The 22,585-nt window shown below is 45.7% G+C and overlaps 1 protein-coding gene across 1 annotated transcript in view; it reads left to right on the top strand.

Moving 5' to 3' along the window:
- Positions 1-1,041: 1,041 nt before the first annotated feature.
- Positions 1,042-22,585, top strand: part of CCND2 (cyclin D2) — a 691,175-nt gene continuing 669,631 nt past the window's right edge. The window contains exon 1 of the mRNA XM_069763433.1: positions 1,042-1,168. The gene's annotated coding sequence lies outside the window, so the exon portion shown is untranslated. The remainder of the gene's footprint in view (positions 1,169-22,585) is intronic.

The following is a 22,585-nucleotide window of genomic DNA, read 5'->3' as shown; positions in this document are numbered from 1 at the left end:
GACGGACTCTGTTATTATACCTTCTAACTTTACTGGATGCAGCAAGACAGTCCTGAATTTGGGGAGCTGTCCTGGATGGTTGGGGGTATGTTCTTGACTTCAACTGCATCCGTGTCCTCAGCACACAGATACAGAACCACATAATGAAAGGAACCAGCAGATTCCTGCTTTACCATTCCATCTAAGTGGTGCCTCAAGGTCCTGCAGGGACCTTCAGAACACGTGACCTTCAGGAACGACCCCCACTGGTAGAAAAGATGAGAGAGGGAGGTGTGATGCTTCTGTGAGGGTATCTTACTGTGTGTGGGAGACCTTTGGGGTGGCTAGTGGGTGGTCTTCAGGGGCATCACACTGTGTGGAGGAACTGTTGGGGCATAATACTGTATGTGGGGGAATCACATACTAAGTAAAAACTTTAAAAAAAATAATTACAACTAAGTTTTCACTAGTACAAAAAAACTAATTCAAACTTATTTTAGTTTTTTTTTGTTTTACTAAGTTTTATTTAGGGTTTACTGAGACTTGTAGTTCCTCACCATCTGAAATCTGCAGAACTAGATCTCTATTCATTTTCTCCGATGTAACTTAGTAAAAAAAAAAAAAACAAATTAAAATTTTGTAAAAGCGTTAAAATACTAATTAAAACTACATTTTTAATTATTTTTTTTTACTAAGTCTTACTTAGACTTGTAGTTCCTCTCCATCTGAAGTTGCTGCCTGTGAAATCTGCAGACCAAGATCTCCATTCATGTGCTCCAGTGTCAGCACACATTCTGTGCTGAGCTCTCCCAGCTTCCAGGTCAGCTCTGCTTGCAGAATAATAGTACCACCCAGTCCCTGCATGCCTGACATTCAGGGGATGAGTGTAATTGATAGCACTTGCAACTTCCGTTCTGTTGGCCAGAGGGGCATGGCTAAAGTGAGAGTAGTAACCACGACCCCCCCCCCAGAACAATTAAAAAACAAGTTGACTGTGCCTTTAAATAGGGGCGTGGCCGGTGGGAATCTGACATCAAGAGGGGCGGGGCTTCGTACTCTGCCAATCTGGACACAGTGTAGCAGTTTGTAAACAAGTCCTGCCAGGGATTCTACACATATGTGCACATGGGCTGCTGCTGCCACAGGGGGCAGCCCAGGAGAGGGGGCAGTCCAGGAGAGGGGGCAGGCTGTAAGTAACCCACTTGTGCAATGTTTGGGGGTGATCTGTGATATGGGGGGTGTTTGGGGTCAGGGGGGCTGCTGTGATCCCCCCATGCCCAGCCTTCATCTATTGCATTCTTATGTGTTTGTTCTATAATGTTCTGGTTCCATTCTCTGACAGCTGATGGTGGGGAAGAGGAGCAGAAAGATGGACTCATCTGGCCAGAAAAGGCACTTTACTGGTTAATTCTGAGAAGGGTCTCTAGTCAGGACCCTCCTTATTCTGCTCACTAATGCATTTCACGTGTAATGCTGTATTCTGCCCTGTGGTGGCGCTGTAGGAGATGGAATTCTTCATGCTGATCGCTATTGTTTTGCTACTGTCCCTTTAATGGTGACCCTTTAATAGGGCATGTAGTGATTATAGCAAGGGGACGGGACCCTGATCTTTTAGACGGAGTAGGAATCTGCATGTTACCTAGACACCTATTTAGTGGGTAGGATTTTGCTACCTCATCTGACATAGCATGATGCAGGAGCAGAGACCCTGATGCCAGTGATGTGTCACTTAGTTTACTGGGTGCAGTTGGAGGGTAGGCTTTTGCTACATCATCTGACATAGTGTGATGCAGGGGCAGAGACCCTGATTCCAGTGATGTGTCACTTAGTATACTAGGTTCAGTTGGAGGGTAGGATTTTGCTACCTCATCTGATATAGCATGATGTAGGGGCAGAGACCCTGATTCCAGTGATGTGTCACTTAGTTTACTGGGTGCAGTTGGAAGGTAGGATTTTGCTACCTCATCTGACATAGCATGATGCAGGGGCAGAGACCCTGATTCCTGTGATGTCACTTAGTTTACTGGGTGCCAGAGGTGTAGCTACGGTTTCAGTTCAGGGGGGGGGACTTCTGAGTGGGCCCCTAACCAGGTAACCTTGATAACAACTCGGTGACGAAGATAGATAGCCCCATATACTGTAGCATAATGCACCAAATAGTCCACAATATAGTATAATGCACTCCCCATAGGCAGACTCTATAGCATAAGGCAGCCCCCATAGGCAGACACTGTAATAAGGCAGTGCCCCCATAGGCAGACCCAGTAATAAGGCGGCAGACCCTGTAATAAGGCAGCACCCCCATAGTTAGATTCTGTAATAAGGCAGCCCCCCATAGTCAGACCCTGTAATAAGGAAGCACCCCCATAGTCAGACCCTGCAATAAGGCAGCCCTCATAGTCAAACCCTGTAATAAGGCAGCCCCCCATAGTCAGACCCTGTAATAAGGCAGCACCCATATAGGCAGACCCTGTAATAAGGCAGCGCCCCTATAGTCAGACCCTATAATAAGGCAACCCCCCATAGGCCGACCCTGTAATAAGGCAGCACCCCTATAGGCCGACCCTGTAATAAGGCAGCACCCCTATAGGCAGACCCTGTAATAAGGCAGCACCCCCATAGGCAGACCCTGTAATAAGGCAGCACCCCTATAGGCAGACCCTGTAATAAGGCAGCACCCCTATAGGCAGACCCTGTAATAAGGCAGCACCGCCATAGGCAGACCCTGTAATAAGGCAGCACCCCCATAGGCAGACCCTGTAATAAGGCAGCACCCCCATAGGCCGACCCTGTAATAAGGCAGCACCCCTATAGGCCGACCCTGTAATAAGGCAGCACCCCTATAGGCCGACCCTGTAATAAGGCAGCACCCCTATAGGCAGACCCTGTAATAAGGCAGCACCCCCATAGGCAGACCCTGTAATAAGGCAGCACCCCCATAGGCAGACCCTGTAATAAGGCAGCCCCCCTATAGGCAGGCCTGTAATAAGGCAGCACCCCTATAAGCAGACCCTGTAATAAGGCAGCACCCCCATAGGCAGACCCTGTAATAAGGCAGCACCCCCATAGGCAGACCCTCTAATAAGGCAGCCCTACATAGGCAGACCCTGTAATAAGGCAGCACCCCTATAGGCAGACCCTGTAATAAGGCAACCCCCCAATAGGCAGCACCCCCATAGGCAGACCCTGTAATAAGGCAGCCCCCCAATAGGCAGCACCCCCATAGGCAGACCCTGTAATAAGGCAGCAGCACCCATAAAAATAAATAAATACCTCTCTTCTTTCTGGTTCCTGCGCTGCTCCCGCTGATCTCCTGACAGCGGGCGCCGGGCAGTGATGTCATTGCGCCCGCTATCAGTGTCGGCGACGCCGACACTGACGGGGATGATGGGAGAAGGAGCTGGCATTGGGACCCCCCCCGCCTGCTCAGGGGCTCCATAGCTGGCGGAAGAGCATGGAGATCGATTCTCCCTGCTCTGCTGCGTAGCTCCGGGTGGGTACCCTCAGAGCACCGGGCCCAGGGCGCCCGCACCCTCTGCCCCCCCGGTAGCTACGCTACTGCTGGGTGCAGTTGGAGGGTAGGATTCTGCTACCTCATCTGACATAGCATGATGCAGGGGCAGAGACCCTGATTCCAGTGATGTGTCACTTTGTTTACTGGGTGAAGTTGTGATACAGTCAGAGGTTTGGAGATGTAGCAGAGCTCAAGAAGGCTAAGCCCGCCCACTCCAGGCTCTGTGTACATTGACATTAAGCTGCTAATCGGGTGGGACCAGGGCTCATGTGAGCTGTAGTCCAGGCACTGATAAAACATTAATTGTGTGGCAACAACAGAACGCAGCCTGATAAGTGACACATCCTTGAAATATGTATCTCAGCCCCTATCTCATGCTATCCTTAGATTAGGTAGCAAAACCCTGCTAACAGATTCCCTTAAAGGAAAAATTTTTTGTCGGGGAATGAGGCTGTGAGGCACATGTAGGAGGAATGCAGTATGACATGGCCCCAATTAAAGGGGTTTTCTGTTTGACATAGATAAAATTGCACAGGGCTTTCTCAAACAAGGAATTTTGCAATGTTCTAATTATTTAAAAATCTCAATGCTCAAGTTTTTTTATTTGTAAAGTTTATTATTGCTTGTTGCCTAGGTGATGAGACACCCATCAGAGGTGGTCGGTGTCCTATGGGATGCAAGGTGATAGCTGTGCTCTAAAGCCTGGCGGGCCACGAATTATTGGAAATCTTTAATAGTAATGGTCTTTTTATTCGGAACCCTTGGATCCAGGATGTAGGTGCCATTGCAACCCCTGCCTCTAGTCCCCCTGCAAAAGCGCCCAGTGTGAACTCAGCCTTACAGTACGATAAATCTCTGCACAGTACCAAAGGGGTTTAGAAAATAGATTACACTCATACACTTGTGCTTCAACGCCCATCTATAGGATCCGAGCCTTAGGTGTAGGTCAACCCAGGACCTAGTCTGTTCTCTTCTTTATGACCCGGGATGGTTTGGTGGTCTTCTATAGGCCGCGTAGACTGATTTCTTGTCAGTGGGTGCCACCATTAAATCTATATATGGTGCCCAGTTTCTTTTCTTCTTTCCGTTTTCATTAATGGACCTGTGCTCTGTTCTTCCATGCTATTGTGCGGCAGTGACGATGAGTGACTACCGGGGTCTCAAGGATGCAGGTCATGCTCTACACAGGATGTAAAAGGGTACTCAGATTTAATTACATTATCTCTGGGTGTTTGATTCCTGTTAGATCAGGTTGGGTCTGACCACTGGGAGAGCCGCTAAACTGCAAGACCGTGGCTGGGAAGTGGAGCACTGGCTGCACACGCACTTTGCTGCTTTGCTCACAGTCTGTGGGACTGGGTGTAAGTGTAACGTGGCGCGGGGCAGTAGTCATGCCCGAGGCACTCGTCTATGGCAGCACGGCTCGTGGAGATCCTGGCTGGGTGTGTGGACTTATGCTATGAGGGCCGAACGCCTGTGCAGGCCGCATGTAACCAATGTTGATGACTAGCTAGGACCAGATGTTTCACAATTCAATGAGGGAGACCACTATTCACAAATAAACTCTTTACTGAACGACGACTTGATGAGGATTTTATACAAAGGATAAAGGGTACAAAATCTTTACAGTTAGAAGCATTTTTCCACCCAATTTCCCTCCTTAGTAGGTTACTCCAGGGATCTGGGTCCGCTCTTTCTCCCTGCTTCACCAGTCACCCAACGCTACAGTCCTGATTAAAAAGTCTCCTTTACTTTCTAAGCAGTTCCGTGTCCAATACTGGCACTTAGGACCCTTCACTAGCCCCGTCTCTCGGTCCCATAGAGGCCCATTACTTTCCAGCGTTAGAAGCCCAAGGTCTTGTGGTTAGGCATCCTCTACTAGGACCCGTGACCTGAATGCCACTTTGTCACTTATACTCAGGATCTCACTATCCCTCCTCCTCAGTCTCCTCTCATTTAGGGTCACCCTCGAATGCGACACTGTTCACTTTGGACTTTTGAGTCCTCTCACCAAGCACTCCTAAATAGGTCACTTTTCTTTTACACTAGCCCTTCCCACTATGGGCTAGTCCCAACTATTAACTCTTACTCTATACTCAACTATCTAAATCACATAACTTATTCAACACATTACATTATTCACATTACATCACATTATCCTATTACACAGTATTTACAAAAAGACGCAGGACACAATTCACATAACATTACATCAATAAAACTTGTCTTCTTCAAGGGAGAAACGAGAGCAGCATGCCCGTACCTTTACATATGTTCCACCAGTCTTGTGACTGGATAGGATGGCATCTCCCAGTGTCCCATACCATACTATATCTACCTTTTTTTTCATATCATAATCTTTGTTAAAAAGCATCATTGGTAATCTTGCAATTTTCACAGTGATCACAGGGGCTTTTTTAAACTCGTGCCTCCTGTCCTTTCAGGGTGAGTTTTCAGCAATCTCTTTATCATCAGAGGCAGGATTACACTGTCAGGTAACACCTTTATACACAGCTGTTAACACAGGATCCACCAATCACAAATTGCGATGTCGCAGCTCAACTCCATGACCTTGCACACGCTCATTTGCTGCTTCAGTATAAAAGATAGAATCGGAATCTGGCCATTGCTGCTAATGTTCATGTTGATTTTCTCAAACAGCAGGAAGTTAGTCTAAAAAAAAAGCACCCAGTGGTCAGTGTGGTAATTGCAAGATTTCTTGTTGTTTTACTGATTGTTTTAGAAGTAAAGAGATAAAAATTGCCAAAGGATGATTTAAATTTTAGATAATTTTCTAGTCCTAGTTTCGCTTTAAATGGTGTTTTTGAGCCATGAGCTTTAAATGTAGAGGCGGGACAAATGTCTAACATTTTGGTGCGGTGCCTCCAAATGATGCAATTTCTCGAAAGTGGGCACGTCTGACGAAATCGCATACTTTCTGTATGTATTCCCATTGAGAAATACTATTGCGAACTGACTGATAACAGGGAACAATAGACTTCGATCACCCCATTAGTTTTAGAGTGTAGCAGCTGTCTGATGAGTAATTTATAGCAAATAATGGGTTAAAAAAAACCTGAAACTGTGCATTTTTTCACCCTTCTGATCTTGAATCATAACAATTTAAGCAATTTCCTTTTTTTTTTTAAAGGGGTTTCATTTTAGGAGGGGAGTACCTCCATCGATATGCTGCAGAACACAATAGAATAGAGTATCTCCATCTCTGAAAGACCTATCCGGTCCACTTATTACCCAAAAAGACCATTGATGTAAATTCGCAGCATGTAATACCTCATTTCTCCTGTGGAGGCACTGCAGGGGAATTCAACACTTACTGTTGACTTCACAGCTGATCGCCCAAGATCACAAAGTCATAAATTTTTTTTAGAAAAAGTGTCATCTCAGTTCACCACTTATGTATTAGAGATACCGGTAAGTATCTCAGGAGACTTCCAGGGTAGACCTTCTGTGGTCTGGGTGTGGTTCACTGGTTTGGATTCCAGGACAAATAGTTCTCAATGGTCCAAAAGGAGATGTTCTCCAGCACCAAAGGGAAGTAGTTAGCCTTTAATCATGTAGGATTTTAGAAAAGAAAACCCATAATGCTAACGAGTTTTGGGTAGAAAACCCTATGATTAAAGGTTTTTCTACCCGAAATGCGTAAGTATTATGTTTTTTCTTTTTTTAATACGTGCACATTTGCCCAATTTTTTTTTTAGTCTAAGTTCTAACTACTTTCCTGTTGATGTTGGAGAACATCTCCTTTTGGACCACTGAGATCTTCTTATTTTTAGGAGACCTTTTTTACCAAAAGGGGAAGAACCCCTGTACAATTTAACCTCATGGGCCAATGCAAATTTATAAGTGCATTGGCACTTTTTTTTTTTTTTTGGGGTGGTGCCAATTTGGGAGAAACCGTTTTCCTTCTGTAGAAGAAAGAAGAGATTCTGATCCAATGAACCTCTTTGGATGTCACACGATGTTCTCTCGCTCGTCCAGATTGTATTTCGAGCTTTTGTGTATGTTCTGTGAGTAAAATCTAAACTCCAGAAACGCGGTGACTCAGTGGATGACGGGCGGCGATTGGAAGCTTAATATCGCACATCTGGATGGGATTAGCAGCCATGAAAAGTGTGTAACCCGATCTTATAGAGGTTGATTTCCTGTTGACATGACCAGATAGTCATGTGTGTCACCCAATGGTAGCGTTAACTGATATAAGAGACGAAAGGAGGCACAAAGTGCAGATTCTTGAATTTTTTTAACAGTATATATGGGTGTTAACTTAAGTCCTATATAGTGAGGATCTTTAAAGCCTTTGGTCCAGATGAGCCGTTAAAATGGAGCACGGACTGATGGCGTTGGTGCAGCAGGGTGGTCCTGTTGAAACCATGTTGAACTGCTGGAGGAGTTGAGTAGTCGTCCACCAGGAAGCTGAAGGCTTAGCGTGGGGATATTGATGAAGCAGTGTCAAAATGGCAGCACAAACTAGATTTAGTGATGAGGCAAAGTATGTCAATGAGTCTGGGAATGTTGAACTGTAGTAAAACAGAGCCCGGTGAAATAGCATAGTTGAATAGGTCACTCTAACAAAGTAGCAGAGCCCAGCAATGTAGCAGAATTCAATAGTTCAAGAGATTCACTCTGGCGATGCAGCTGTGCCCAATGATGTAGCAGAGTTTAGTAGGTCAGAAGACTTGCTGACAAAGTAGCAGAGGCCAATGATGTAGGAGAATTGGGTAGATCAGGAGACTCGCTGACAAAGTAGCAGAGCCCAACAATGTAGGAGAATTGGGCAGATCAGGAGATTCACTCTGGCAAAGTAGCAGAGGCCAACAATGTAGGAGAATTGGATAGATCAGGAGATTCACTCTGGCAAAGTAGCAGATCCCAATGATGTAGAAGAATTGAGTAGATCAGGAGATTCACTCTGGCAAAGTAGTAGATCCCAACGATGTAAAAGAATTGGGTAGATCAAAAGACTCGCTGACAAAGTAGCCGAGCCCAACAATGTAGGAGAATTGGGTAGATCAGGAGATTCACTCTGGCAAAGTAGCAGAGGCCAACGATGTAGAAGAATTGGTTAGATCAGGAGATTCACTCTGGCAAAGTAGCAGAGGCCAACAATGTAGGAGAATTGGATAGATCAGGAGATTCACTCTGGCAAAGTAGCAGAGCCCAATGATGTAGAAGAATTGAGTAGATCAGGAGATTCACTTTGGCAAAGTAGCAGAGCCCAACAATGTAGGAGAATTGGGTAGATCAGGAGATTCACTCTGGCAAAGTAGGCAACGAAGAAATAGATGATACACGGTCAAACACAGTATCATATAAGAATACAAACTTTATTAATATATATTAAAAACAAGTGCATGAAGGTGATACAAAAATTGCGCCACAGCGAAAACGCCGCAACAAAACACCAGAGGCGCGTGCACAGGAATGCCAGTCCTCAATACATAATATAGATAATATTCAGAGATATAATACAAAAAACAGAATAGAATATACAAAAAAAACACCTAAGAAAATAAACAAAACAAACTAAATATAACAATGTATGGCATTTTCACTATAGAGTGGGAACCGAACTGATGGCAGAAATGCACTAAGCGTTCTCAAAGACTTGACGCAGAGGCACACCTGATATATTATCAGTGTACCATATTAACCTCCATATAAAGTATAGAACCACTATCGCACAGAGTCTCAGTGAAATACGCCGCCATCGATCTCTAGTATACACACATAAATGCACTGCCACAGAAAAGTACCCACCGCAAGAGGACTGGAACTCCCGTGGACGCGCCTCCGCCCCAACGCGCGTTTCGGTAATAAACCTTCGTCAGGGGGCATGCATAATGAATGGAAGACGAACTTAATAAAGAGAAGACCCTGGAAGTAGAAACCGCCGCAACCCGGAAACAGTAATGCCGCGTCATGACAACCACAACGCCGGCACGCTCCGAAGGAAGCAGGATGACGCCAAAGAGCACAGGGGCCCCATGTGATCAAAAGCGCCCAACCGCAACCACGGACGCGCGCAGGCGCAGGAGCGCCAGACACCTGTATGACAAGAAGGCATATAGTAGATAAATACAAGCGAACGGCCACTGCGAAAATCACGTAGCCAGATATAACCAACCAGGATAACTATATAGGAGTACCACTCACTAATGCCATATACAAACGATATACAGGAGATGAACCGGAAGTAAGCGCACGTCATCATGGGAACATAGTGTCCGGACCAATACAGGGCCCAGAGGGACACTGAGGCCAATATAATTCAAAACACAAATGTATAAATACCGAACTACAAAGAATAATAATAATAACTACACACGTGCGCTAATTCAGAAGATGGACAAGCATCATAATTACACATGTATATTTGTATACTTAGAGACATCCTGTTATAAATAGTGGTACATAATAAATCCACTATATAAATAGCCTACCGGGTGGCCACTCCCCCCATACAAAACACAAATAAACAAACACCCACCACTACAAAATAACCGAATACAACATTAACAGCTGACATGACAATAGAACGTAAGCTTGATACAAGAAATGGCAGTCCTTTTAAGTCCTCCAAAGAGAAACATAACATGAGAACTTGATGAAGTAAATCTAGACGAATATGTCCATATCACAAAATCAGCGTATAATAGTAATTATAGTGCCGGGGCTTAATGAACAGGAGAGAAGTCCATATTAGTCTTTCGTATAATTATATCTCAGTCACATCAAGGAATAGATGGTAAGGAAGACTTGATCCGGGAGGAGCGAGAAAACTGTACCGTGGTATTCATATCACAGGGACGACTTCCACTAGAACAAACAAGATAAGTTAAAAAGTAACAAGAAATAAAAATTTAAAAAACAAAAGCCACGATTCCGATGCGGCACAAAAGCACAGCAAAACCCAACGATCACAGAAAGGGGGCAAAGCTAATATTGTCATTAAGACCCATCGGCTGGACAGTATTGAGAGTCCAGATCCATCTGGACTCAATTGTTGCCAACCGCTGGAACGTATACCCTCCACGGATACCCACCTCCAACATCTCAATCCCCCTAGCCCTGAGAAGGCTGGCATCACAGTCATGGAACCTCTTAAAATGGCGTGGCAATGTTTTGAGGGTGGTGATGTCCTCCACCGCGGCCGCCGCGCCAATACCCAAGACATGCTCACGTATCCGTGTTTTCAGTTGGTGAGTGGTCATGCCAACATACATCTTTTCACACGGACATATTACCATATAAATTACATTCCTACTGGAACATGTAATCCTTTGCTTAATTTTAAATTCACGTGAGCCGTCAGAACTAAAAAAATTTGAGATTCTCTCAATATTCGGGCATGCAACGCAGCGGCCGCAGGGAGCACATCCCACACGAGTGGGCATAGAATCCAAAAAGGTACCCACCCTCTCTCCAGTGTAGTGACTATGAACCAAGATATCCCTGAGGTTTTTAGACCTTCTAACTGCGATGCCAGCCCTCTCAGGTACATATCGCGCAATGACAGGATCTGCTCTCAAAACGTGCCATGATTTCTGGAGGATACTTCTCATCTTTGGGAACTGGGAATGATATTTAGTCACATAGCGAACAATGTCCTGATTCCGTTTATCTTTTTTCTCATAAAGAAGCGATTCCCTCGAGGTGTATCTAGCTCTATTGAAAGCTCTTTTAATGCTTCGATTACTATGACCACGGGCTAGTAATCTATTTTTTAAATCATCAGCCTGGCACAGAAAATCCGCTTCCGTGGAGCATAATCTGCGCAGGCGGAGGAACTGGCCTGTAGGAATAGCCCGGATGACATGGTGAGGATGCGAAGAAGAGGCGTGCAACAAGAGATTGGTCGAGGTAGGTTTTCTATAAATGACAGACTGCAGGCACCCACGAACATCACGTTTCAATGTGACATCCAAAAATTCAATGGTGTCTCCATCGAACTTATATGTCAAAAAAATGTTACATCCATTGTTGTTTAAGGATGTCATGAAGTCCCGCAGCCCCTCAGAAGGGCCCTGCCAGATCATCAAAATGTCATCAATGTACCGCGTCCAGGATAGGACGCGTCACATTGACTCCGGATGATCTGGCAGGGGGAGGTCCCTCTCCCACAGCCCCAGGAACAGGCACGTTTTGAGAGCAGATCCTGTCATTGCGCGATATGTACCTGAGAGGGCTGGCATCGCAGTTAGAAGGTCTAAAAACCTCAGGGATATCTTGGTTCATAGTCACTACACTGGAGAGAGGGTGGGTACCTTTTTGGATTCTATGCCCACTCGTGTGGGATGTGCTCCCTGCGGCCGCTGCGTTGCATGCCCGAATATTGAGAGAATCTCAAATTTTTTTAGTTCTGACGGCTCACGTGAATTTAAAATTAAGCAAAGGATTACATGTTCCAGTAGGAATGTAATTTATATGGTAATATGTCCGTGTGAAAAGATGTATGTTGGCATGACCACTCGCCAACTGAAAACACGGATACGTGAGCATGTCTTGGGTATTGGCGCGGCGGCCGCGGTGGAGGACATCACCACCCTCAAAACATTGCCACGCCATTTTAAGAGGTTCCATGACTGTGATGCCAGCCTTCTCAGGGCTAGGGGGATTGAGATGTTGGAGGTGGGTATCCGTGGAGGGTATACGTTCCAGCGGTTGGCAACAATTGAGTCCAGATGGATCTGGACTCTCAATACTGTCCAGCCGATGGGTCTTAATGACAATATTAGCTTTGCTCCCTTTCTGTGATCGTTGGGTTTTGCTGTGGTTTTGTGCCGCATCGGAATCGTGGCTTTTGTTTTTTAAATTTTTATTTCTTGTTACTTTTTAACTTATCTTGTTTGTTCTAGTGGAAGTCGTCCCTGTGATATGAATACCACGGTACAGTTTTCTCGCTCCTCCCGGATCAAGTCTTCCTTACCATCTATTCCTTGATGTGACTGAGATATAATTATACGAAAGACTAATATGGACTTCTCTCCTGTTCATTAAGCCCCGGCACTATAATTACTATTATACGCTGATTTTGTGATATGGACATATTCGTCTAGATTTACTTCATCAAGTTCTCATGTTATGTTTCTCTTTGGAGGACTTAAAAGGACTGCCATTTCTTGTATCAAGCTTACGTTCTATTGTCATGTCAGCTGTTAATGTTGTATTCGGTTATTTTGTAGTGGTGGGTGTTTGTTTATTTGTGTTTTGTATGGGGGGAGTGGCCACCCGGTAGGCTATTTATATAGTGGATTTATTATGTACCACTATTTATAACAGGATGTCTCTAAGTATACAAATATACATGTGTAATTATGATGCTTGTCCATCTTCTGAATTAGCGCACGTGTGTAGTTATTATTATTATTATTATTCTTTGTAGTTCGGTATTTATACATTTGTGTTTTGAATTATATTGGCCTCAGTGTCCCTCTGGGCCCTGTATTGGTCCGGACACTATGTTCCCATGATGACGTGCGCTTACTTCCGGTTCATCTCCTGTATATCGTTTGTATATGGCATTAGTGAGTGGTACTCCTATATAGTTATCCTGGTTGGTTATATCTGGCTACGTGATTTTCGCAGTGGCCGTTCGCTTGTATTTATCTACTATATGCCTTCTTGTCATACAGGTGTCTGGCGCTCCTGCGCCTGCGCGCGTCCGTGGTTGCGGTTGGGCGCTTTTGATCACATGGGGCCCCTGTGCTCTTTGGCGTCCTCCTGCTTCCTTCGGAGCGTGCCGGCGTTGTGGTTGTCATGACGCGGCATTACTGTTTCCGGGTTGCGGCGGTTTCTACTTCCGGGGTCTTCTCTTTATTAAGTTCGTCTTCCATTCATTATGCATGCCCCCTGACGAAGGTTTATTACCGAAACGCGCGTTGGGGCGGAGGCGCGTCCACGGGAGTTCCAGTCCTCTTGCGGTGGGTACTTTTCTGTGGCAGTGCATTTATGTGTGTATACTAGAGATCGATGGCGGCGTATTTCACTGAGACTCTGTGCGATAGTGGTTCTATACTTTATATGGAGGTTAATATGGTACACTGATAATATATCAGGTGTGCCTCTGCGTCAAGTCTTTGAGAACTCTTAGTGCATTTCTGCCATCAGTTCGGTTCCCACTCTATAGTGAAAATGCCATACATTGTTATATTTAGTTTGTTTTGTTTATTTTCTTAGGTGTTTTTTTTGTATATTCTATTCTGTTTTTTGTATTATATCTCTGAATATTATCTATATTATGTATTGAGGACTGGCATTCCTGTGCACGCGCCTCTGGTGTTTTGTTGCGGCGTTTTCGCTGTGGCGCAATTTTTGTATCACCTTCATGCACTTGTTTTTAATATATATTAATAAAGTTTGTATTCTTATATGATACTGTGTTTGACCGTGTATCATCTATTTCTTCGTTGCCAATATGTATTTTGATGATAGGTCTCTAGGTCCTTTTCTGAGTAATGGTACAGATTTCTGAGATTATTATTGTTACCATGTCAGTTGGCTATATTTGTTGTTACTCTGGCAAAGTAGCAGAGGCCAACGATGTAGAAGAATTGGTTAGATCAGGAGATTCACTCTGGCAAAGTAGCAGATCCCAATGATGCAGAAGAATTGGGTAGATCAGGAGATTCAGTCTGGCAAAGTAGCAGATCCCAATGATGTAGAAGAATTGAGTAGATCAGGAGATTCACTCTGGCAAAGTAGCAGAGGCCAACGATGTAGAAGAATTGGTTAGATCAGGAGATTCACTCTGGCAAAGTAGCAGAGGCCAACGATGTAGAAGAATTGGTTAGATCAGGAGATTCACTCTGGCAAAGTAGCAGATCCCAATGATGTAGAAGAATTGGTTAGATCAGGAGATTCACTCTGGCAAAGTAGCAGAGCCCAACAATGTAGGAGAATTGGGCAGATCAGGAGATTCACTCTGGCAAAGTAGCAGATGCCAACAATGTAGAAGAATTGGGCAGATCAGGAGATTCACTCTGGCAAAGTAGCAGAGGCCAACAATGTAGGAGAATTGGATAGATCAGGAGATTCACTTTGGCAAAGTAGCAGATCCCAATGATGTAGAAGAATTGAGTAGATCAGGAGATTCACTTTGGCAAAGTAGCAGAGGCCAACAATGTAGGAGAATTGGGTAGATCAGAAGACTCGCTGACAAAGTAGCAGAGCCCAACAATGTAGGAGAATTGGGTAGATCAGGAGATTCACTCTGGCAAAGTAGCAGAGGCCAACGATGTAGAAGAATTGGTTAGATCAGGAGATTCACTCTGGCAAAGTAGCAGATCCCAATGATGCAGAAGAATTGGGTAGATCAGGAGATTCAGTCTGGCAAAGTAGCAGATCCCAATGATGTAGAAGAATTGAGTAGATCAGGAGATTCACTCTGGCAAAGTAGCAGAGGCCAACGATGTAGAAGAATTGGTTAGATCAGGAGATTCACTCTGGCAAAGTAGCAGAGGCCAACGATGTAGAAGAATTGGTTAGATCAGGAGATTCACTCTGGCAAAGTAGCAGATCCCAATGATGTAGAAGAATTGGTTAGATCAGGAGATTCACTCTGGCAAAGTAGCAGAGCCCAACAATGTAGGAGAATTGGGCAGATCAGGAGATTCACTCTGGCAAAGTAGCAGATGCCAACAATGTAGGAGAATTGGGCAGATCAGGAGATTCACTCTGGCAAAGTAGCAGAGGCCAACAATGTAGGAGAATTGGATAGATCAGGAGATTCACTTTGGCAAAGTAGCAGATCCCAATTATGTAGAAGAATTGAGTAGATCAGGAGATTCACTCTGGCAAAGTAGCAGAGGCCAACAATGTAGGAGAATTGGGTAGATCAGAAGACTCGCTGACAAAGTAGCAGAGCCCAACAATGTAGGAGAATTGGGTAGATCAGGAGATTCACTCTGGCAAAGTAGCAGAGGCCAACGATGTAGAAGAATTGGTTAGATCAGGAGATTCACTCTGGCAAAGTAGCAGAGGCCAACAATGTAGGAGAATTGGGCAGATCAGGAGATTCACTCTGGCAAAGTAGCAGAGGCCAACAATGTAGGAGAATTGGATAGATCAGGAGATTCACTCTGGCAAAGTAGCAGATCCCAATGATGTAGAAGAATTGAGTAGATCAGGAGATTCACTCTGGCAAAGTAGCAGAGGCCAACAATGTAGGAGAATTGGGTAGATCAGAAGACTCGCTGACAAAGTAGCAGAGCCCAACAATGTAGGAGAATTGGGTAGATCAGGAGATTCACTCTGGCAAAGTAGCAGAGGCCAACGATGTAGAAGAATTGGTTAGATCAGGAGATTCACTCTGGCAAAGTAGCAGATCCCAATGATGTAGAAGAATTGGGTAGATCAGGAGATTCAGTCTGGCAAAGTAGCAGATCCCAATGATGTAGAAGAATTGAGTAGATCAGGAGATTCACTCTGGCAAAGTAGCAGAGGCCAACAATGTAGAAGAATTGGGTAGATCAGGAGATTCACTCTGGCAAAGTAGCAGATCCCAACGATGTAGAAGAATTGGGTAGATCAGGAGATTCACTCTGGCAAAGTAGCAGATCCCAATGATGTAGAAGAATTGGGTAGATCAGGAGATTCACTCTGGCAAAGTAGTAGATCCCAACGATGTAGAAGAATTGGATAGATCAGGAGATTCACTCTGGCAAATTAGCAGATCCCAACAATGTAGGAGAATTGGGTAGATCAGGAGATTCACTCTGGCAAAGTAGCAGATCCCAACGATGTAGAAGAATTGGGTAGATCAGGAGATTCACACTCTTGTCTAAGTAGCAGATTCTAACGATGTAGAAGAATTGGGTAGATCAGGAGATTCACTCTCTCCAAGTAGCAGAGCCTAATGATGTAGAACAGGGGTCCCCAACTCCAGGCCTCGAGGGCCGCCAACAGTGCAGGTTTTCAGGATTTCTTTAGTATTGCATCGGTGGTAATGTGATCATCTGCACAGGTGATGATTCCATCCCCTGTGCAATACTAAGGAAATCCTGAAAACCTGCACTGTTGGTGGCCCTCGAGGCCTGGAGTTGGGGACCACTGATGTAGAAGAATTGGGTAGATCAGGATATTAACTCTGGCAAAGTAGCAGAGCCCAAAGATGTAGCAGTTCAGGAAACTCAATGTAGGAATATAGAAGAGTTAACTAGGTCAGCCGTATATTCGAGCTGGTTAGTAAAGTGGCCAATGTGGATCTGGCGCAGGGAAGCAATCCACAGTATTGGCACAGATAACAACTACCTGAATACTCAGGTGGCGACCGCTGCCTGAGCTGGCCTATAAGACTCAAGGGCATGGTGTCATAGGTATGCATCGGCTTGTCATGGTAACCTGACACACTGAAGGACAGGGAGGTCCAGCATCTGGAGGAGGACACAGCGCCTGGCGCTAGATCCGTCGCGGTGTGTAACAATGCGCAGATCAACCCACACACAATTAAGGTCATTAAAACAAAGTGAAACTAAAGTAGCGCAGAATATTTCAGGAAAGTAAAACTTGTAACATTACATCATTCTGTGCTGATTAATTTTAGAATACATCTTTATCAGTCCCCTGGTCTTCTCACCTTCGGTGGCTCATACAGTATGATGCCCTCACAGAGGTTTCTGCCATAAAATTAGCCCTCACAGTGTCCTCCACACACACACAGTATGATGACCCCAAAGTGACCCTTAGAAAGTACGATGTCACCACAGTGCGCTCAACTCAGTATGATGCGCCACAGTTCCCCCACACAAATAATGTGTCCCCCACAAGTACCGACTGACCAGATAAAACCAAAGAATTCCCCTTACTCCCGTTCCTTCAATGCTTCTCCATTCTGTGCTGTTTATGGACTGAGGCGCGATCTGGCGATGTCGTCGCGCCTGCTGCGCTGAGACTCGGACCCACAGGCTGAATGGTGGAGCAGAGAGCCGACGGCTCCATGCTCCACCATTGTGTTCTGCATCCCATTGATACTCCAGTGGTGGCAGAATTTTATATTTTGAAGTTGTTCCCTTTGTCACATCATGCCATAAATGAATGGTAGGTGGAGGTCTCACCTGAGCTCCCATAGACGTGATTGGGCAGAGCAGTCTACGCCCGGCCCCTCTCCATTCACATCAGCTGTACCAGTTGTTTGCAAAACCACAAAATAGAGTAATTGTAAAGGAAGCTGGAAACCATTCCACGTGGCAGTGCCAGCTCTTTGTACAAATGTTAGCAGCTCGTAGTTTTCTCCCTGTTTCTCACGACCGACCATTAAATTCTGACCTCTAAGTGGCAGCTGTTGGTTCCACTTAAATTGTGCCCTCTGCGCCACAGCCACAGAGGACATGAGTGTCGGAACAGGCATGGCAGTCAGCTGCTGTACACGTCTGTATGATTTACGCAGCAGGCGAGCAAAAAAGTGATGTGGTTAGAGACATATTTCCGACACTTCCCACAAACCCGTCTTTATCTGCTGCATCAGGAAACATCGTGTTTGTTCCTCGTCCTATTAGTGTAGAGCTGAGAAAAAAACGGTTATCTGTAGGTGTCTATGTGACCGGGGGAGAAGAAACAATAACAGAGTAGTATTTAACACCGCTTCTCTGCCTGAAAATGAAGAATAAAAGTTCTAAAGTATTTAACTTCTATTAGTCATCCCGCTCCTTCACCTGTAAAGCGCAGAAGTTTGTACTCCAGAGCTGCTCTTCCTAATGTAAACACAAACTTGCAATCATAATCTACTACACTGCTCAAAAAATAAAGGGAACACTTAAACAACATAATATAACTCCAATTTTATCAAACTGCTATGAAATAAAACTGTCCACTTAGGAAGCAACACTGATTGATGATCAATTTCACATTCTGTTGTACAAATGGAATAGACAACAGATGGAAATTATTGGCAATTATCAAGACACCCTCAATAAAGGAGTTGTTCTGCAGGTGGGGACCACAGACCACATCTCACTTCCAATGCTTTCTGGCTGATGTTTTGGTCACTTTTGAATGTTGGTTGTGCTTTCACACTCGTGGTAGCATGAGACAGACTCTACAACCCACACAAGTGGCTCGGGTAGTGCAGCTCATCCAGGATGGCACATCAGTGCGAGCTGTGGCAAGAAGGTTTGCTGTGTCTGTCAGTGTAGTGTCCAGAGGCTGGAGGCGGTACCAGGAGGCAGGCCAGTACACCAGGAGACATGGAGGGGGCCGTAGGAGGGCAACAACCCAGCAGCAGGACCGCTACCTCAGCCAATGTGCAAGGAGGAGCACTGCCAGAGCCCTGCAAAATGACCTCCGGCAGGCCACAAATGTTCATGTGTCTGCACAAACGGTTAGAAACCGACTCCATGAGGATGGTCTGAGTGCCCGACATCCACAGATGGGGGTTGTGCTCACAGCCCAACACCGTGCAGGACTCTTGGCATTTGCAACAGAACACCAGTATTGGCAAATTCGCCACTGGCGCCCTGTGCTCTTCACAGATGAAAGCAGGTACACACTGAGCACATGTGACAGACGTGACAGAGTCTGGAGACACTGTGGAGAGCGATCTGCTGCCTGCAACATCCTTCAGCATGACCGGTTTGGCAGTGGGTTAGTAATGGTGTGGGGTGGCATTTCTTTGGAGGGCCGCTCAGCCCTCCATTTGCTCGCCAGAGGTAGCCTGACTGCCATTAGGTATCGAGATGAGATCCTCTGACCCCTTGTGAGACCTTATGCTGGTGCGGTTGGCCATAGGTTCCTCCTAATGCAGGACAATGCCAGACCTCATGTGGCTGGAGTGTGTCAGCAGTTCTTGCAAGATGAAGGCATTGAAGCTATCGACTGGCCCAGACCTGAATTTGATTGAGCACATCTAGGACATCATGTCTCGCACCATCAACCAATGTCACATTGCACCACAGACTGTCCAGGAAATGGCGGATGCTTTAGTCCAGGTCTGGGAGGAGATCCCTCAGGAGACCATCCACCGCCTCATCAGGAGCATGCCCAGGCATTGTAGGGAGATTATACAGGCACATGGAGGCCACACACAATACTGAGCATCATTTCCTTGTCTTGAGGCATTTCCACTGAAGTTGGATCAGCCTGTAACTTCATTTTCCACTTTGATTTTGAGCATCATTCCAACTCCAGACCTCCGTGGGATATTAGTTGTGATTTACGTTGATCATTTTTAGGTTTTATTGTTCTCAACACATTCCACTATGTAATGAATAAAGATTTATAACTGGAATATTTCATTCAGTGATATCTAAGATGTGGGATTTTAGGGTTCCCTTTATTTTTTTGAGAAGTGTATTTTGGAGCATACAGATAACTTTGGTTGACCAACTCCTATATGTATACATAATCATTCTCTTTCTTGCTTCCTCTCTACTTACCTGGCAGTGATTACACCTAAAAATTCATGCTTGTCAATTTTAGAGGGTTGGCATCTGGGAGGTTGGTGGCTGAGCCAATAATTGTTGTCCTTCGCTCTCTCACTCTGTGCCCCTTATGTGCATATTCCCACCAATTTTCAAATTCCTTCTATCCCTCCCCAAGATTGCTGAATTTCAGAAGGTTTTCTTCAGCACCAGATTGACCTACTCTTCCGAGAGGTTGTCTCTTTTTCCGGAAAGCCTCTCGAATGTTTTTGGAAGTTGGCAAGTATATGCCATAATCAAACCCTTGTACCCTTTAAGCATACCTAACCTGCATTTCTTAGAACAGCCTTTATTGCTGATTCACGTAAGTGTCTCTAGAGAGACAGAGGTCTACAGAGGTCCATGTGTCTCTAGAGCAGGGGTGGGGAATCTTTTTTTCTGCCAAGGGCCATTTGGATATTATACCATCCTTCAGGGGCCGTACAAACTCTGCCCACAAAGTGCATCCTGACTCTGGCACTGGTTTCAGGATGTAATCTTTCATTGCATGCCCTTCAATGTTCAGTAGTGAACACTGCATGTGTGTGCTAACAGAGCAAGAAGAAATGAGTGAGCTTGTTGCAATCAAAATACAGCTCCTTGCCCAAGAATGTGGTCCCTGAGAATCTGCTTGGGGGCCTGATAAAAGGTCATCGAGGGCCGTAAATGGCCTGGGGCCTGAGGTTCCCCACCCCTGCTCTAGAGAGACAGGTCTACAGAGGTCCGATGTCCCCCACTTTGAGCTAAGTGGTGGTTATGTAACACCCCAGGTGACCGGTTGTTACAGTGATATTGCCTTCCTTTCGGGGAGGGTAATATCATGCTTGGAGGCAAGGGGGATCCTCTTCACCAGGTAAGGCACGCGCGCACAACGCATTCCAAATCCAGGCCAGAATGGGGAGCTCAGGACCCGGATTCAGGGGAGCTTCCCTCAGCTATATGTATCCTGGCCTGGAGGAGGAGTTAGGTAGTTGGTCCAGGGAGACCGAAGAAGGGAGTTGGCCCAGTGAGAGCAGACGTCTAGGAGAGACGCAGAGCAGACAGCTGAGCCGTGCAGCCAGGACTTGAGCTGCAGCTCCTAGAAGGAAGGAGAATCTGAGGGGTTGAATGTGGTAGAGCTACTGAGAGAAGGAACATAGGAGAGATACAGGGCTCAGAGGGGAACTGTGACCAGGCACCCTCAGAGCCAGAACGCAGAAACCGGGCATCGGGAGCCCGAGGTCGTGTCACACGACAGAACCAGAGGGCTAAGAATTGTATGTGATTTGCCCACACCACACCTGAAGACGCAGCAGCACCTGAAGGGCCTGGGTCATGATAGAGACCCTATAAAATGGCTCAAGCTGCCCGCCATACAGGTACCTGTCCCAGGACAGGAGAAAGAAGGGGTACCTTGCCAGCAGGCTTCAGGCAGCAGGGACCCCACACACCAGCATTAGTAGGAAAGGCTCACGGACCTCAACTGGATAAGGGGATTCATCTATAGCCGCCAGGCCAGCCGGGCCACCGCAAGACCTGTACCTGGTACCCTGGACTGAGATGGACTGCTACCATCAGTAATCCAGGTAAAGACTATCCTACGGTGTCCTGTGTTATTTATCGGCATACACCATCATTGCCATACACCTTGGGAGGCCTGTGGACCTCGCTTCACCTGTGGGAAGTGTCACCATCCAGCCGCCATACCATCACCCCAGAGGACCCCTTTACGCGGCGTCGGTCCCTACTGACCGAAAACCACAGGTGGCGTCACGAACAATAGACTTTATTCCAATTCCCCTTAAAAGACCTTTCTCCTTATAAATGAGCGCCCAGGGCCACGGACCGGGTAACAGCCACCGTGACATCCCTTTTAACCGGACCCGGTGCTGAGTACCCCACAGCCCATGCGGATGACTCGGTTACACGTACACTGTGTCTTTCCATTCAAAATGACAGCGCTCTACTTTTCCATCAGTACGATAGACTTTAAATTGAGCTGACCTGTTAGTGTGAAACCACCATATCTATGATTGAAATGAGGGACATGGGGACCCCCATTCTCATGATTAGTAGGGGTCCTAACGGTCGGACCCGAAGCGACTTGTGATGCAGGGAACATCTCTCAACCATATGGCCCAACATAACATTACATTGCATGTTCTTTCTTCCTAGTAATGGTGTATTATTATTATTATTATTTATTGTTATAGCGCCATTTATTCCATGGCGCTTTACATGTAAGGAGGGGTAGTCATAATAAAAACAAGTACAATAATCTTAATACAAGTCATAACTGGTACAGTAGGAGAGAGGACCCTGCCCGCGAAGGCTCACAATCTACAAGGGATGGGTGAGAATACAGTAGGTGAGGATAGAGCTGGTCATGCAGCGGTTTGGTCGATCGGTGGTTACTCCAGGTTGTAGGCTTGTCGGAAGAGGTAGGTCTTCAGGCTGTTTTTGAAGGTTTCGATGGTAGGCGAGAGTCTGATGTGTTGTGGTAGAGGGTTCCAGAGTAGGGGTGATATGCGAGAGAAATCTTGTATACGATTGTGGGAAGAGGAGATAAGAGGGGAGTAGAGAAGTTGATCTTGTGAGGATCGGAGGTTGCGTGTAGGTAAGTACCGGGAGACGAGGTCACAGATGTATGGAGGAGACAGGTTGTGGATGGCTTTGTATGTCATGGTTAGGGTTTTGTAGT

Source organism: Ranitomeya imitator, chromosome 4 (assembly GCF_032444005.1).
Source record: "Ranitomeya imitator isolate aRanImi1 chromosome 4, aRanImi1.pri, whole genome shotgun sequence".
In the NCBI taxonomy this organism is placed as follows: Eukaryota; Metazoa; Chordata; class Amphibia; order Anura; family Dendrobatidae; genus Ranitomeya; species Ranitomeya imitator.
Note: the sequence above shows the minus strand (reverse complement) of the source record. Positions and strands in the feature narration are given on the sequence as shown.